We start from the raw sequence: 15,711 nt of genomic DNA, 5'->3' as shown, positions 1-15,711 counted from the left end.
TGCACAGTGGGATAAAATCGAAAAAAAAACTATAAAAAATATGCCATTTAGGCACGGGTGGATATAACTCTTTGAAATTTAGGACGGTTAAGGGGTTGAGGTACTGTTATGTGCAACATATCAAGCCCCTAGGTTATCCGGGCACCTTTTGGAAGACTCCTTAATGTGGTCACCTCGGTATTTCGAAAAATTGTCAATTGCAAAATCTTCATTTGTGGTCTACTTTGGGGTCTACTAAAATGCGCCCGAACAACATAGGGCCTTAACAACGCGCTAACACCTCAGCTCTATTCAAAATTTCAAAGAAATATCTCTACCCATTCTCACTCGGGATATTCTTTACCAGTTTTTTTTTATTTTCTCTGACAGTGTGTCGTCTTTGGAGAAAAACGAGCCTATGATGCCACCAGCCCATAAACTACACCAAACTGTAGATTTTTCAGTATGCATCAAAAACTTTTTACGTCAAGTTAGCTAGTCTTCTCCCCAGATGCGACAGTTTTACTTGTCTACGTATCCATTTAGCCAGAAATTAGTCTCATCGTTGAACACAAGTTTTCGAGAAAACAGTGGATTTTCATCCACTGTATAATACCCTACACCTACCCTATAACTACAAAGTGGGAATCTAAATCGAATTTGACAAAACTTCTTCGATATTGTGGTAGTCATCGAGTAAAGCGTTGTGCACAATTTTGGCAAGATTGGTAAAAAAAAAGCTCTTGCAGTGGCTTTAGAAGCGATATACATAAATGCCAGTATTGTTAAGAGTCATAAAAAACCTTCCTTCCAAATTTCAAGAGAATCGGTAAACAAATGACCATTTTATAGCAGTATTACTGCATATCGGACGAACATATATAGGAGACCTATATCCAGATATGAAACGATTTTTTTAAATTTCAATAGACTTCGTCTCTAGGCCGAAAAACATGTCCGTACCAACTTTGAAGATGTTCGTGTGAAAATTGCGAACTGTAGTTTGTACACAAAATAACATGGACAGACGAACATACAGACAATCAAACAGACGGACGTAGCTAAATCGAATCAAAAAGTGATTCTGAGTCGATCGGTCTACTTATCAATGGTCTATCTCTCTTCCTTTATGGGTTTATAAACAAATGCACGAAATTATAATACCCTGTATCACTGTAGTAGTGAAGGGTATAAAAACAAGTAAAAGCCTGCTAAGTTCGGCCGAGCCGAATCTTATATAGCACCCACCATGGATACCATTTGTCAAAATCTTTTAATGACTTCTTCAATAAAATCGAGCCAAATCAAGTTGTTTACCGATATGGACCGTACTTGTTATGGCTGTTAGAAGTGTCAGAGTGTCAAATTGGCAGATCGGTTTATATGGCAGCTATATCCGGTGATCAACCGATTTGGACCATACTAGGCACAGTTGTTGGAAGTCATACCAAAACGACGCATGCAAAATTTCTACTAAATTGGATAAGTAGAAATTGATTTTATACCCTCAACCATAGGATGGGGGTATACTAATTTCGATATATTCGTCGGAGTCCCCATAAAGTATATATATCTTGATCATCGTGACATTTTATGTCGATCCAACCATGTCCGTCCGTCTGTCCGTCCGTCCGTCTGTCCGTCCGTCCGTCCGTCTGTCCGTCGAAAGCACGCCTCGAAGGAGTAAAGCTAGCCGCTTGAAATTTTACACAAATACTTCTTATTAGTGTAGGTCGGTTGGAATTATAAATGGGTCATATCAGTCCATGTTTTGATATAGCTGCCATATAAACCGATCTTGGGTCTTGACTTCTTGAGCCTCTAGAGGGCGCAATTTTTATCCGATTGGAATGAAATTTTGCACGACGTGTTTCGCTATGACTTTCAACAACTGTGCCAAGTATGGTTCAAATCGGTCTATAACCTGATATAGCTGCCATATAAACCGATCTTGGGTCTTGACTTCTTAAGCCTCTAGAGGGCGCAATTATTATCCGATTGGAATGAAATTTTGCAATCGGATAATAATTCCAACAACTGTGCCGAATAAGGTTCAAATCGGTTGATAACCTGCTATAGCTGTCATATAAACCGATCTTGGGCCTTGACTTCTTGAGCCTCTAGAGGGCGCAATTCTTATCCGATTAGAATGAAATTTTGCACGACTTGTTTCGCTATGATATCCAACAACTGTGCCAAGTATGGCTTAAATTGGTCCATAACCTGATATAGCTGTCATATTAACCGATCCTGGGTCTTGACTTCTTGAGCCTCTAGAGGGCGCAATTCTTATCCGATTGGAATGAAATTTTACGCGACGTGTTTCGCTATGACTTCCAACAACTGTGTCAAATAAGGTTCAAATCGGTCCATAACCTGATATAGCTGTCATATAAACCGATTTTGGGTCTTGACTTCTTGAGCCTATAGAGGGCGCAATTCTTATCCGATTGGAATGAAATTTTACATGACGTCTTTCGCTATGACTGCCAGCAACTGTGCCGAATAAGGTTCAAATCGGTTTATAACCTGCTATAGCTGCCATATAAACTGATCTGGGATGACTTGACTTCGTAAGCCTCTAGAGGTCGCAATTATTATCCGATGTGCCTGAATGTGTACGACAGATCCTCTCATGACCATCAACATACGTGTTTATTATAATCTGAATCGGTCTATAGCCTGATACAGCTCCCATATAAATCGATCTCTCTATTTTACTTCTTGAGCCCCCAAATTCTTATTCGAATTGGCTGACATTTTACACAGGTCTCCAACATATAATAGAATTGAGGTCCGTACCGGACCATATCGTGATATCGCTCTAATAACAGAACAAATCTTTTCTTTTATCCTTTTTTTTGGCCTAACAAGAGATGCCGGGAAAAGAACTCGACAAATGCGATCCATGGTGGAGGGTATATAAGATTCGTTTATAAGATTACTTGTTTTTTCTTCATCTCGCCTACTTTCTTCCCCCTATTCTATTTCACAAAATCTTTTCAATTTGACATTTATTTCAAATTATCATATCTTGAACTTTAACCCAAAAAGTGTGTCAATAAATTAAGATCATATAAAAGATGTCCCTATCATTTCTTCTCTGAAAACAACAACATACACACAACTTTTCCACCCCAAAAAAATATGAAGAGTCACATCTTGATCTTGCCGCAGCATCCTTCAAAGACAACAAATTTTCCATTTGACCTTAAAGTGTAAGCAAGGAAAACACATTAGAATAGAATGAGACTTAGGCAACATTTCCCTCGCAGGCAAATGTTATGATCCTTTAGTTACTTAAGAGACCTTTCAGATATGTTAAGCCTTAAGAAGGGCAAATCCATTTTTTTCTTTACAGTTTTTTTTCTCAATTTTATGCAAAACAGGATGTTCTTCTAATTTGTTTATCATCTGTACTTGAAATCCTTAAAATTGTTTAAGAATTGAATTGTGGTAATTTGTTAGAAAAAATGCTTATGTTCGGCTCACTTTTGTCGAGTGTCTGTTAGAGTGGTTTCCATTCATTGGCATTAAGGACATCTTGAGTTTTAAGCCGATTTAAGATAGCTGTTGAGGTTTTTTAAGAATAGTTTTGACCAAAGGAAGAAAATATAAAAAAAACATCTTTATTTTCCTTTATCTGTGGTTGCTAATTAGGTTTTTTTTTTAACCTGGAAATGTTTCACTTTAAAGAATTTTTGTCGTTAACAATAATCCTAAAGAGATTCTGTGATGGCTAATTGAGTTTTTTGCGAATCTGACCACATTTTTGTATGACAATAGAAGATACTTGGCCTTGAGCACCATTTTGAGTCCTTGGTGCTTTAAAAACAAAATTTCTTGGAGGCTCCTCCATAAGGGGACCAAACTCAAGCAATACCACAATATGGAGTAATGGAAAAGTTGGAGCCTTGCCCCACTTTCAAGCACTTCGCAAGGATCTTTCGCAAAGGCAAAAAAACATTTGCTCCCCTTTCAAACACTTCGCACGCATTTGAACTCAGAATGCTTTTTCAGCCAAAAAGACCACAATTTTAGACCATTGGAGAAACAGACTGATAGCAAATTCTTAGAACTCTTTCCCAAGACATTCAAGAAATTAATCATGGAAACCCTGAAATTATCTTAAAAATTCCTTCCCAATTCCCTTTATCTTTAAACTTTTTTTTTTTTTGTTTAATCTTTCTTCAAAAAATTCAAAAAAATTTAAGAATTCCCCCTAAACTTTTCATTTTTCACGAAAAGCAATTAAAATTTAAACATTTTATTATACCAACGAAATAGAAATAGACGAAAAAAAAAACTATTTCCATAAAACAGCGACTGCAACAAAAACAACAACACCAACAGCTACAGCAGCAGCAACAAAAAAATTGTCTCTAAAATAGGCGTTCGGCGGATACACAAATGCCAAAAAGCAACAAAAACAACAAAAAGAAAGGAAAAATTAGAAAAAATATAACGACATCGGCAAAAATACAGCGAAAACAAAAAAGCAACAGCAACGGCTGGCTGGCTGAGTGTGTTTTTGTTATACAACAAAAAAGCACAAAAACCAGGATAACACCACCAACCCCCCATTACCCATCATCACAACAAATACAAATACACGCACACACTCGCATACGCATTAAACAGGATAAACAACAGGAATCCTAAAGAAAAATAAAAGCAAAAAAAGAAAAAAACAAAGCTCAACGCACTCAAAACAACGGCAATGCTCAGTCATTCAGTCGTCAGTCAGTTAGCGAGCGTGCGAGCGAATGTTGTTGCGTGTGTCGTGCTTTTGGTTTTTCAAAACTTGGCGGAGAAATTTGAAAATGCAAAAAGACAACAAGCAACAACATCAAGCGGGCAGTTAAGTCAGTTGTTGCCAAAACACACACTAAAAGATAACAAGAGATACAATTGCAAAGGTAAAAGTAAGTGAGCATATAATAAAAAAACAAAAGAGAGACTGCAAGAGAAAGAGAGCGCCCACAAGTTATAATGGAGAACTTCCGTTAATGCTGTTTATGCACTTCTGCACAGCATCTGCCTGCCTGCAGTTGGAGCAATAGTAACAACAACAACAATAGCAGCAGCAGCAGCAGTGATGTTTTGTTTGATAACATTGAGAATGAGAACAAGCAGAGAAGAGCATAGCAATAGAAAAGCAGAAAACTTACGTGCCTAATGTGCATGCAGCATATATTTTTCAAATCAAAACAAAACTACGAAATGCGGAGAGTCAGCCACATACATAATTGTAATTAATGAGTAGGAGAGCATTGGACTGAATCGAAAACAAACGAACGACAACAACTGTCTTTCCATGCAAACAAATTGAGTTGAGTGAGTGTGAAGAGTGAGACACGTGGTAAGAGAATGTCAGTGACAGCAATCATAGAAAGCCAGTGATGGGAGTTTTCAATATATATCGAAGTTGAAACATCCAAATGAAACATTAAATTATTTTCAAAGAAACTCATTAAAGACAAAATTTTGCGGTACGCCGTTCGGACTCGGCTATAAAAAGGAGGCCCCTTATCATTGAGCTTAAACTTGAATCGGACTGCATTCATTGATATGTGCGAAGTTTGCCCCTGTTCCTTAGTGGAATGTTCATGGGCAAAATTTGTAAATTTGCATTTTTGCTGAACATTCTAGAAGTCATTGTGTAATATTTCACTCCATTCGGAAAAGAATTGCGTCTTGTAGGGGCTCGATAAGCAAAATCGGGAGATCGGTTTATATGGGAGCTGTATCAAGCTATTGATCGATTCAGACCATATTGGACACGTATGTTGAAAGTCATGAGAGATGCCGTTGTACAGAATTTCTGCCAAATCGGATAAGAATTGCGCCCTCTAGAGGCTCAAGAATTCAAGATCCCAGATCGGTTTATAGGGCAGATATATCAGGTGATGTACCGATTTGCGTCATACTTAGCATAGTTGTTGGAAGTGATACCAAAACACCACGTGCAAGTTGCACAGTTGTTGGAAGTGATACCAAAACACCACTGCAAATCGAATGAGAATTAAGTCTTCTAGAGGCTCAAGGAGTCAAGACCCAAGATCGGTTTATAGGGCACATATATCAGGTTATGCACTAATTTCCACCATAATTATCACAGTTGTTGCAAGTCATAGCAAAACACGTCATGCTAAATTTAGGCCAAATCGGATAAAAATTGCGCCCTCTAGTCGCTCAAGTAGTCAAGATCCAAGATCGGTTTATATGGCAGCTATATCAGGTTATGGACCGATTTCAACCATACTTAGAACATTTATTGAAAGTCATAGCAAAACACGTCATTGAAAATGTCAGCCAAATTGGATAATAATTGCGCCCTCTAGCGGCTCAAGTCAAGATCAAATATCGGTTTATATGGCAGCTATATCAGTTCAAGGAACAATTTGAACCATACTTTGCACAGTTGTTGGAAGTGATACCAAAACACCACTTGCAAAATTTCAGCCAAATCGGATAAGAACTGCGCTCTCTAGCGGAAGAAGTCGAGATCGCAGATCGGTTTATATGGAGCAATATCAAAACATGAACAGATTGGCCCAGATTTGGCTCATTTGCAATTATACATAAATTAAATAAATAAAAAGAGTCTGTGTAAATTTTTGATATGCTCTACTACCCGATAGCCAACTTGTCTGCAGGGGCTTTTGACGAAGACTCATTTTTCGAGTTTTGAGAGCAAGACCGATCCTATCTCATCTTTGCAACTCTATAAGGACATCGACCTTCTTTGGTAAACGAATATGCCCTTGGAATAATAAAAGCCACATCGCTCTCAGGTTAATTGAAAGACTTACTGCGAATGATCCTTAAACTCTCCCGGAGGGAGGTTACCTTAAATGGGCTTGGGGATTTGCTATACAGGCTACCCCAAATGTCCCAAGTCTGGACTCGAAAATAGACATTCGATCACCAAGGACTTAGGCGAACAGGGTTTGACATTGTTCTTATCGAGAAGCCATGGTGTATGGTAAGTGTTTGGAGGTCTAAGAATTCCAGGATTTAAGCTACTCAAGAGTGCGGGGAATAGGAGACATAGATCCTGGAACCTTGCAAAGATTTGTCTACAAATTTTTGTATCATTTGGATAAGTTTCGGAACACATACAGTTCACCTGTTTCTTGTGTACCTGAAAAGAAAATGAAAACTGCTGAGATACACAGAAAAAAATAACTCTTAGAATAAACCAACTACCAAATTTGTATGTGAAATATTAAATTCTCAACGAATTTTAGCATTGAATCGAAGACGAAGAAGTCCCCCGGTCGACAAAAAAAAAATTTTTTTCCTAATAATCGGAAAAGCTAAGGACCCATTAAGCTTTTTTTCCGTTCACACTAATCGCCCCACCATAATAAATATACATACTTAATAGAGTTTCCGGTCAATATTTCGAGGCGTTGCAAACGGAATGACTAGATTAGTATATCCCCATTCTATGGTGATGAGTATGAAAATGCGTGGTCAACGATTTTTGTGGGCAGAAGATGCTGTTGAAGCTTTCGATAACCATTATTATGTTTAAACTTATAGGAAACTCCACTTTATTCAACATGCCCTTTTACTATGACTTGTTAAATATTCGTTGATTTTTCGTTTTCCATCCCTGCATTTATAGAAGGGTGTAAGATTAGAATGCCTACAAAAGGAAAACTTTACATAAGAGTGCGTCTGGTGACTCCACGTAGTGTCAAAGTAAATGATATGAAAGGTTTTTGTTGCCTATGTTCGCTCTCCCCACTCAATCCATCACTCCTCCTCCTGACAAAAAATTAGGTTTTTATTGAGGGAGGCATAGAGAGTGTTGCAGAGAGACATTACAAAAGTGTGAGAGCCATTCAAGCAAGATGGGAGAAAATAATGGCAGAGCAAGAATGAGTATATTATTGGCATGGTTGTTGTTTTCGGCAAAGGGGGTGTGGGAGGTGGTGGTGGTAAGGCATAGACTAGGCAAGATGCTGCTGTAAAACTTTTGTAAGAATATTTTCGGCATATGGAAATTATTATGAGAGTCAAAAACAACGGCTGCGTTAACGACGACAATGATGTCGACGACGACGACGGCTACTGACTGTTGATACAAGAGTCAAACAAGCATGGTGCTGCTTTGTTGATGATACAGCATTGTTGTTGCTTTTAAATATGGTGGTTGAGTTGATGATAATGATGATGAGTGACAAAGGTTGCGGCGGCTGCGAATTATTGTCGTACTCTTGACGCGTGCTGAGCAATGCTTTTAGCTCCACAAACACAACAAAAACAACACAACACAACAGCACATGAAATGCATTAGAAATTAGTTAAGGTCGTTCTCTGTTTTTGTTAGGCGTTGGCATAGACATTGGCGTCGTACTCTGTGCATTGTGGGTTTTTGTTTTGCCTAAACGAGGGGGGGCTGATGTCGCTGTCGCCGCTGCTGCTGCTACAAATGAGATGCTTTCCACTGGGTTTTGAGCATGCTGCCTGCCTGCCTGCCGGTCGTATGTCCTCTGTCGCCTTTGTGTGTGCTTTTGGATACGTTTTTCGGGGGAGCATTCACATTACACATTAGTTTTTAGTTAATTTTTTCCGTACTTTTAGCGGCGTTGAGTAAAACTTTTCATTAGTCGCGCTCAGAGCCTCCAAACGCAAAGGATGTGTGCAGACATTAGAAACTAAACAATAATAACAATAATAATAAAATAAAATAACAACAACAACACAAAATAAAAAAGAAAAAAAATTAATTAAAGAAACAAAAAATTTTTAAAAAAGCAGCAGATTTAAAAAAAGAAAATAAAACAAATTTTAATGTTAACAAATTTTTGTTTTGAAACCAATATCGTCTAGAAAAACTTAAAGTAACTAATTTATTAATTTATTTAAGTAAAAATCAAAAGAAACATCGAAACCAGATATAACAGTAAATTTCGTCTGCGGTTTATTTGCTTTGTGCTGTTGTGTGTGTGTGCGCTCCTTGCTTTTTTTGTTGGTGTGTTGTGCAGTTTTGTGCATTTTTCGCCGCTGTTCGTTGTTACTTACCGTCGCTGTTGTTTCCCCTCTTTGCCTTTGCCCACCCCCGACCTCAACAATCTATGCCGTGCATTGCCTCCATCTTTCGTTGTTCTAACAAACGCAAAATCGTTGATGCGTTTTTTTGTTTTTGCAATTCGGTTGTCTTTTTTTCTACGGTCATGCGTGAGACGAGAGTCATCTAAACAACCAAAAACCCAACAAAAAAATCACAAATTTGTGGAGAAAAACATAAAGAAGAGGAACACAAAAAAAAGAAACTAAACAGACCTGGCTCTTAATAACTAAGGATTTTGACATTTTGATTAAGAATTAAAAAAAAACAAAATTCTTCTTCTTGGAACCTTTTTCAAAATTAAGCAAAAAAAAAAAACACTCACAAAAATAAGAAAATCCAAAAACGGACAGTGGTGGCTTTCAAAATTTCAAAGTTTTACAAAAACTCCATTAAGAAAAGCCTTCCCTTAGGCATAAAGGATTTGCTGCTGCCTGCCAAATGTATGCTGTCCCAATAGAAACCCCCAAAATAAAAAGGAAACTTTCCTCCTTTTGAGGACTTTAAGAAGAAGGTAAATATTAATCATGTTTTTCAAAGTTTATTTTGAATCCTTTTTTTCTGTTTGCTTGTATATACATATATATATGTGTGTGTGTGTGTGTGTGTGTTTGTGTGGAGAGAGCACATATTTTTCCTCCACTTTAGACGGACCATTCACAACTCCTGCCACCATGTGTCTGCTTATCAAGTCCATTTGGTCAGTTTGTCTGCCATTCGGTCAGTCAGTCTGGCATGGTCTGCTTTGGTCAGTGTCTGTCACAGCTAACCTTCAAAGTCCTCGTGTTGGGTTTTCTAAACAAGTCCACTCTACTCGGACATTACACCACAGCATAACATCGCACAGACGGACACACATATGCACATCACACATTTCATTTATGCCCAACAATAGCAACAACTTAAATAAGTAAAATTTTGTTGGAGAAAAAAATAATCCCGCACATTTTATAGAATAAAAAAAAATTCGATAAGGTTGCTCTACAGCACGGTGTAGTCGACTCATGTCAAAACTTTGGGAATATGTTTTCAAAGGCTATTTCAAGAAAAACTGGTTATAAGGTTAAATAGGGGGATTTTTTAAAAGCTATAGAAAAGTTTTTCAGAAAAAATTCTTCATAAAATTCAGAAAAATGCATGATATTTTTATTTGAATCGATAGTGCGGTCCATATAATTTAATGTTGGAAGATTATTTCATGCAAATGTTGACCCTGACTGCGCCTCAAATGGTCCTTAGACAAATTTTGGCCTATTCTTTCCAACATTTTGGCAGGTATCTCATGAATAAATGCTTCAATGTTTTCTTCCAACGCGTCAATTGAAGTGGGCTTATCTGTATAGATATGAGCTTTAACACAGCCCCACAAAACATAATCTAAAGTCATTGAATCGCACGATCTAAGAGGCCAATTGATCGGTCACCGAACTCGTCTCTCAATAAGTCCATTGTTACAAGTGCTGTGTGGCATGTGGCACCATCTTGTTTAAACCACATGTCTTGCAAGCTACCGTAGATATCATCTCACGGTAGCACTCACCATTCACAGTTACGTTACGATTCGCATCATCTTTGAAGAAGTACGGTCCAATGATGGCACCAGCCCCTAAACCGCACCAAACTGTGACTTTTTCTGGATGCATTGGTAGCTCTTGCAATGCTTCTAGCTGACCTTCATTCCAAAATCGAAAATTCTGCTTATATACGTACCCATTGAGCCAAAAATAAACTTCGCCGTTAAATGGAAGAAGCGCGCGATGAACTTTCTTAAAGAGCATGCATTTTGATAATAAAATTCAATAATTTGCAAACGTTGTTCGTTTGTAAGACGATTCATGGTTAAATTATAGACCAAACTGAAGATGTTTGACAGTGAAACAAGACACGAAACGTGCGTGAGCTGTTTAAACCGGTTTTGCCAAAAAGATAACAGTTAAAAAATCACCCTCTCAAAGGTGATGTAGTCAAGAATTTTTGTTTTAGATGACCTTTAACGCCGAGTGAGTAGAAAAATACCGAGAAATAGAGCTGTCCTAGCCCTTTCGTGGAAGTCGTTGAGAAAAGCGTTGCGCTTGCAGTGACTCTAGGATTGATAATCAGGGGATATATATATGAGAGCTCTATCTAAATCCGAATCGATTTCCATGAAAATCACCACTAATGTCGAGAGTCACAAGAAAATCCCTCCTACCAAATTTCGACAGAATCGGTTAACAAATGACCATTTTATTGCATTACTACTGCATATCGGATGAACATATATATGGGAGCTGTATCTAAATCTGAACAGATTTTTTCCAATTTCAATAGGTTTCGTCTCTAGACCCAAGGATATGCCTATGCCAAATTTGAAGACAATCGGATGAAAATTGCGACTTGTACTTTGCACACAAATTAACATGGACAGACAGACGGACATAGCTAAATCGAATCAGAAAGTGATTCTGAGTCGATCGGAATACTTATCAATGGGTCCTTCTCTCTTCCTTCTGCGTATTACAAACAAATACACTAAGTTACAATGCACAGTAGTGGTGTAGGGTATAAAAATTATGCACATGGAAACTCTTAAGGAATATTTTTTTGTTATTACTCAGAAAGTGCTAAATTCGGCCGGGCCAAATCTTCGGCCTGGCCCACCACCATGGATTCTGGTACAAATTTACACAAAGGAAGGATTCAAGTTCACCTTACGTACCAAATTTCTGCCAAAAATTGAAAATTTAAGCTTCTGAGGTGCCGTAGAAGACTAGTTGGAAGATCGGTTAATATGGGTGCCATATCAAGGTTATGGACCAATTTAAACTGTGCTTGACACGGCTGTTGGAAGTCGTAACCACTGTGCAGCACTTCAACCAAATTTGTTGACAATTGCGGCTACTAGGAGCTCAATAAGTAAAATTCGGGGATCGATTTATATGATTGCTATATCTATATATGGACCTATCTAGGCGGGATTTAAGGTGAATGTTAGAGGGTACAAAAATTTCAGACAGATCGGAAAAAAATTTAAGCTTCTAGGGTCTCAAGAAGTGAAATTCGGAGATCGTTTTATATGGGAGCTATATCTGTTTATAGGCCGATTAAGATAATACCTCGGATGTTGTGAGTCAGAACAGAGGTCTTTGTGCTAAAATTTCAGCCAAATTGGATGGAGGTTTCCAGGGGCTCAAGGAGATCGGTTTATAAGGGGGAAAGATCCAAATCTGGACCGGTATAGCCCAGTCAAGAAGTGGACCAAAGAAAATTGTCAAATAGAATGTCAACAAGCTTACAAAGTTCCGAAATGTAAATAAAACAATTAAAAACGTTCGGCCGGTCCGAATCTAGGATATCCACCACCATAGATTACGATAAAAATTTACTCTTAATAACCCAGTTTGTGTTTGAATCATCTAGTATTCAATCAAATCGGCTATTGGGATTTAATAAGTCAAATCCGAGGATCGGTTTATATGGGTGCTATATCAGTTTATAGGGAGGCCACCGAGGCGTTAGCATGTGGGCCCATGACGCCGAACGCTTGGGTTCAAAATCCGGCGTGAACATCAGATAAATTGTCAGCGGTGGTTTTCCCCTTACTAATGCTGGGTGCATTTGTGAGGTATCCTGCCATGTTAGAAACTTCTCTACCAAGTGATGTCGCTAAAGAAGAAGGCCCCTTGGCATAGCTTAAAACTTTAATCGGACTGCACTCAGTGATATGAGAGATAAATTTCCCAATTTCGAGCTTTCTCAGAGATAGCACTATATGAGTTGTTGTAGATGGGTTCACATCCGATGAATATATATACCGCAGGTATGTCACAGGGCTCTGTCCTTTCCCCTTCCCTTTTTATACCCACACCGAAGGATGGGGGTATATTCATTTTGTCATTCCGTTTGCAACACATCGAAATATCCATTTCCGACCCTATAAAGTATATATATTCTTGATCAGCGTAAAAATATAAGACGATCTACCCATGTCCGTACGTCTGTCTGTTGAAATCACGCTAGAGTCTTCAAAAATAGAGATGTTCAGCTAAAACTTTGCACAGATTCGTTTTTTGTCCATAATCAGGTTTGGTTCGAAAATGGGCTATATCGGACTATATCTTGATATAGCCCCCATATAGACCGATCCGCCGATTTAGGGTCTTAGGCCAATAAAAGCCACATTTATTATCCGATTTTACTGAAATTTGGGACAGTGTGTTGTGTTAGACTCTTTGACTTCCTTCTTCAATTTGGCCCAGATCGGTCTAGATTTGGATATAGCTGCCATATAGACCGATCTCTCGATTTAAGGTTTTGGGCTTATAAATGGCGCATTTAATGTCCGATTTTGCCGAAATTCGGGACAGTGTGTTGTGTAAGGCTCTACGACGTCCTTTTTCAATTTGGCTCAGATCGGTTCAGATTTGAATATAGCTGCCATATAGACCGATCTCTCGATTTAAGGTTTTGGGCTTATAAATGGCGCATTTAATGTCCGATTTTGCCGAAATTCGGGACAGTGTGTTGTGTAAGGCTCTACGACGTCCTTTTTCAATTTGGCTCAGATCGGTTCAGATTTGAATATAGCTGCCATATAGACCGATCTCTCGATTTAAGGTTTTGGGCTTATAAATGGCGCATTTATTGCCCGATTTCGCCGAGATTTGGAACAGTGCGTTGTGTTAGGCTCTTCGACATTTTTCTGCAACTTGGCACAAATCGGTCTAGATTTGTATATAGCTGCCATATAGACCGATCTCTCGGTTTTAGGTTTTGGGGCCATAAAAGACGCATTTATTATCCGATTTTGCCGAAATTTGGGAAAGTGAGTTGTGTTAGACTCTTCGACGTCCTTCTTCAATTTGGCCCAGATCGGTTCAGATTTGGATATAGCTGCCATATAGACCGATCTCTCGATTTAAGGTTTTGGGGCCATAAAAGGCGCATTTATTGTCCGATTTCGCCGAGATTTGGGACAGTGCGTTGTGTTAGGCTCTTCGACATTTTTCTGCAACTTAGCCTAAATCGATCTAAATTTATATAAAGCTGCCATGTAGATCGATATCTCGATTTAAAGTCTTGGCCCCTTAAAAGGCGCATTTATAATCCGATTTCACTGAAATTTGACACAGTGGCTTATGTTAGGCTTTTCGACATCCGTGTCGTTTATGGTTCACATCGGTTTATTTTTATATATAGCTACTAAAAAGAACAACACAATTGAACAATGACTTGTACTTATTAGTATTTGGTCCAAGTCGGAACATATTTCGATATAACTCCTATGGGGCATAAGGTATGCAATTTTCACCGGATTTTGATGAAAGGTGGTTTACATAATATATACCCGAGGTGGTGGGTATCCAAAGTTCGGCCCGGCCGAACTTAACGCCTTTTTACTTGTTCGAGTTCTCTTTTTAGGCAAACAAAGAATAATAGATAAAAGTTGTTATGCTATAGGAGCTTTATCAAGTTATGGTCCGATTCGAACCATTATCGTGTTGAATGTTGTATACCATAGCAGAAGTCATTGTGTAAAATTTTAGACAATTCTAATAAGAATTGCGTCCCTTAGGGGAGATCGAAGTAGAATAGGGAGATCGGTTTATATGGCAGCTGTATCAGGCTATAGACCGATTCAGACCATATTTGACAAGGTCATGAAGCCGTTGTACAAAATTTCAGAATTGCGCCCTCTAGTGGCTCAAAAAGTCAAGATTCAAGATCGGTTTATATGGCAGCTATATCAGTTTATGAAACGATTTAGACCATTCTAAGCACAGTAGTTGGAAGTCATAGCGAGATACGCCATGCTAAATTTCAGCCAAATCGAATAATAGTTGCGCTCTCTAGAGGCTCAAGAAGTCAAGACCCCATATTGGTTTATATGACAGCTAAATCAGGTTAGGGACCGATTTCAACCATACTCAGCATAGTTGTTGGAAATCATAATAAAACACCTCATGTAAAATTTCAGCCAAATCAGATAAGAATTGTGCCCTCTAGCGGCTCAAGAAGTCAAGATTCAAAATCGGTTTATATGGCAGCTATATCAGGTTATGGACCTATTAGAACCATACTTATCACAGTTGTTAGCAGTCATAACAAAATACGTCGTGCGAAATTTCAGCCAAATCGGGTTAAAATTTCGCCCTATAGAGGCTGAAGAAGTCAAGATCCCAAGATCGGTTTATATGACAGCTATATGAAGTTATGGACCGATTTGAATCACACTTAAAACAGTTGTTGGAAGTCATAGTAAAACACGCCATGCAAAATTTCAGCCAAATCGAATAATAGTTGCGCTCTCTAGAGGCTCTAGAAGTCAAGACCCCAGATTGGTTTATATGGCAGCTATATCAGGTTATGGACCGATTTCAAACTTACTTAGCACAGTGTTGGAAGCCATAACAAAACACCTCATGCAAAATTTCAGCCAATTCAGATAAGAATTGCGCCCTCTAGTGGCTCAAGAAGTCAAGATTAAAAATCGGTTTATATGGCAGCTATATCAAAATATAGACCGATATGGCCCATTTACAATCCCAACTGATCTACACTTATAAGAGGTATATGTGCAAAATTTCAAGCGGCCAGTTTTACTTCTTCAAAAGTTAGCGAGCTTTCGACAGACAGACGGGCGGACGGACATGACAAGATGGACTTTA

At 38.4% G+C, this 15,711-nt stretch overlaps 1 protein-coding gene across 3 annotated transcripts in view; it reads left to right on the top strand.

Moving 5' to 3' along the window:
• The window catches only part of LOC106081780 (protein hunchback), a 263,183-nt gene that overhangs the window by 209,593 nt on the left and 37,879 nt on the right, over positions 1-15,711 (top strand). Inside the window, exon 1 of one of the 3 annotated variants that reach the window (XM_013243976.2) lies at positions 8,807-9,578. The exons of the other annotated variants lie outside the window; for them this stretch is intronic. The gene's annotated coding sequence lies outside the window, so the exon portion shown is untranslated. Of the gene's footprint in view, positions 1-8,806; positions 9,579-15,711 lie in introns of those variants that run through there. 3 annotated transcript variants of the gene reach the window in all.

This window comes from Stomoxys calcitrans, chromosome 2, assembly GCF_963082655.1.
Source record: "Stomoxys calcitrans chromosome 2, idStoCalc2.1, whole genome shotgun sequence".
Classification (NCBI taxonomy): domain Eukaryota; kingdom Metazoa; phylum Arthropoda; class Insecta; order Diptera; family Muscidae; genus Stomoxys; species Stomoxys calcitrans.
The sequence above is the reverse complement of the archived record's forward strand: the minus strand, read 5'-3'. Positions and strand labels throughout refer to the sequence as shown.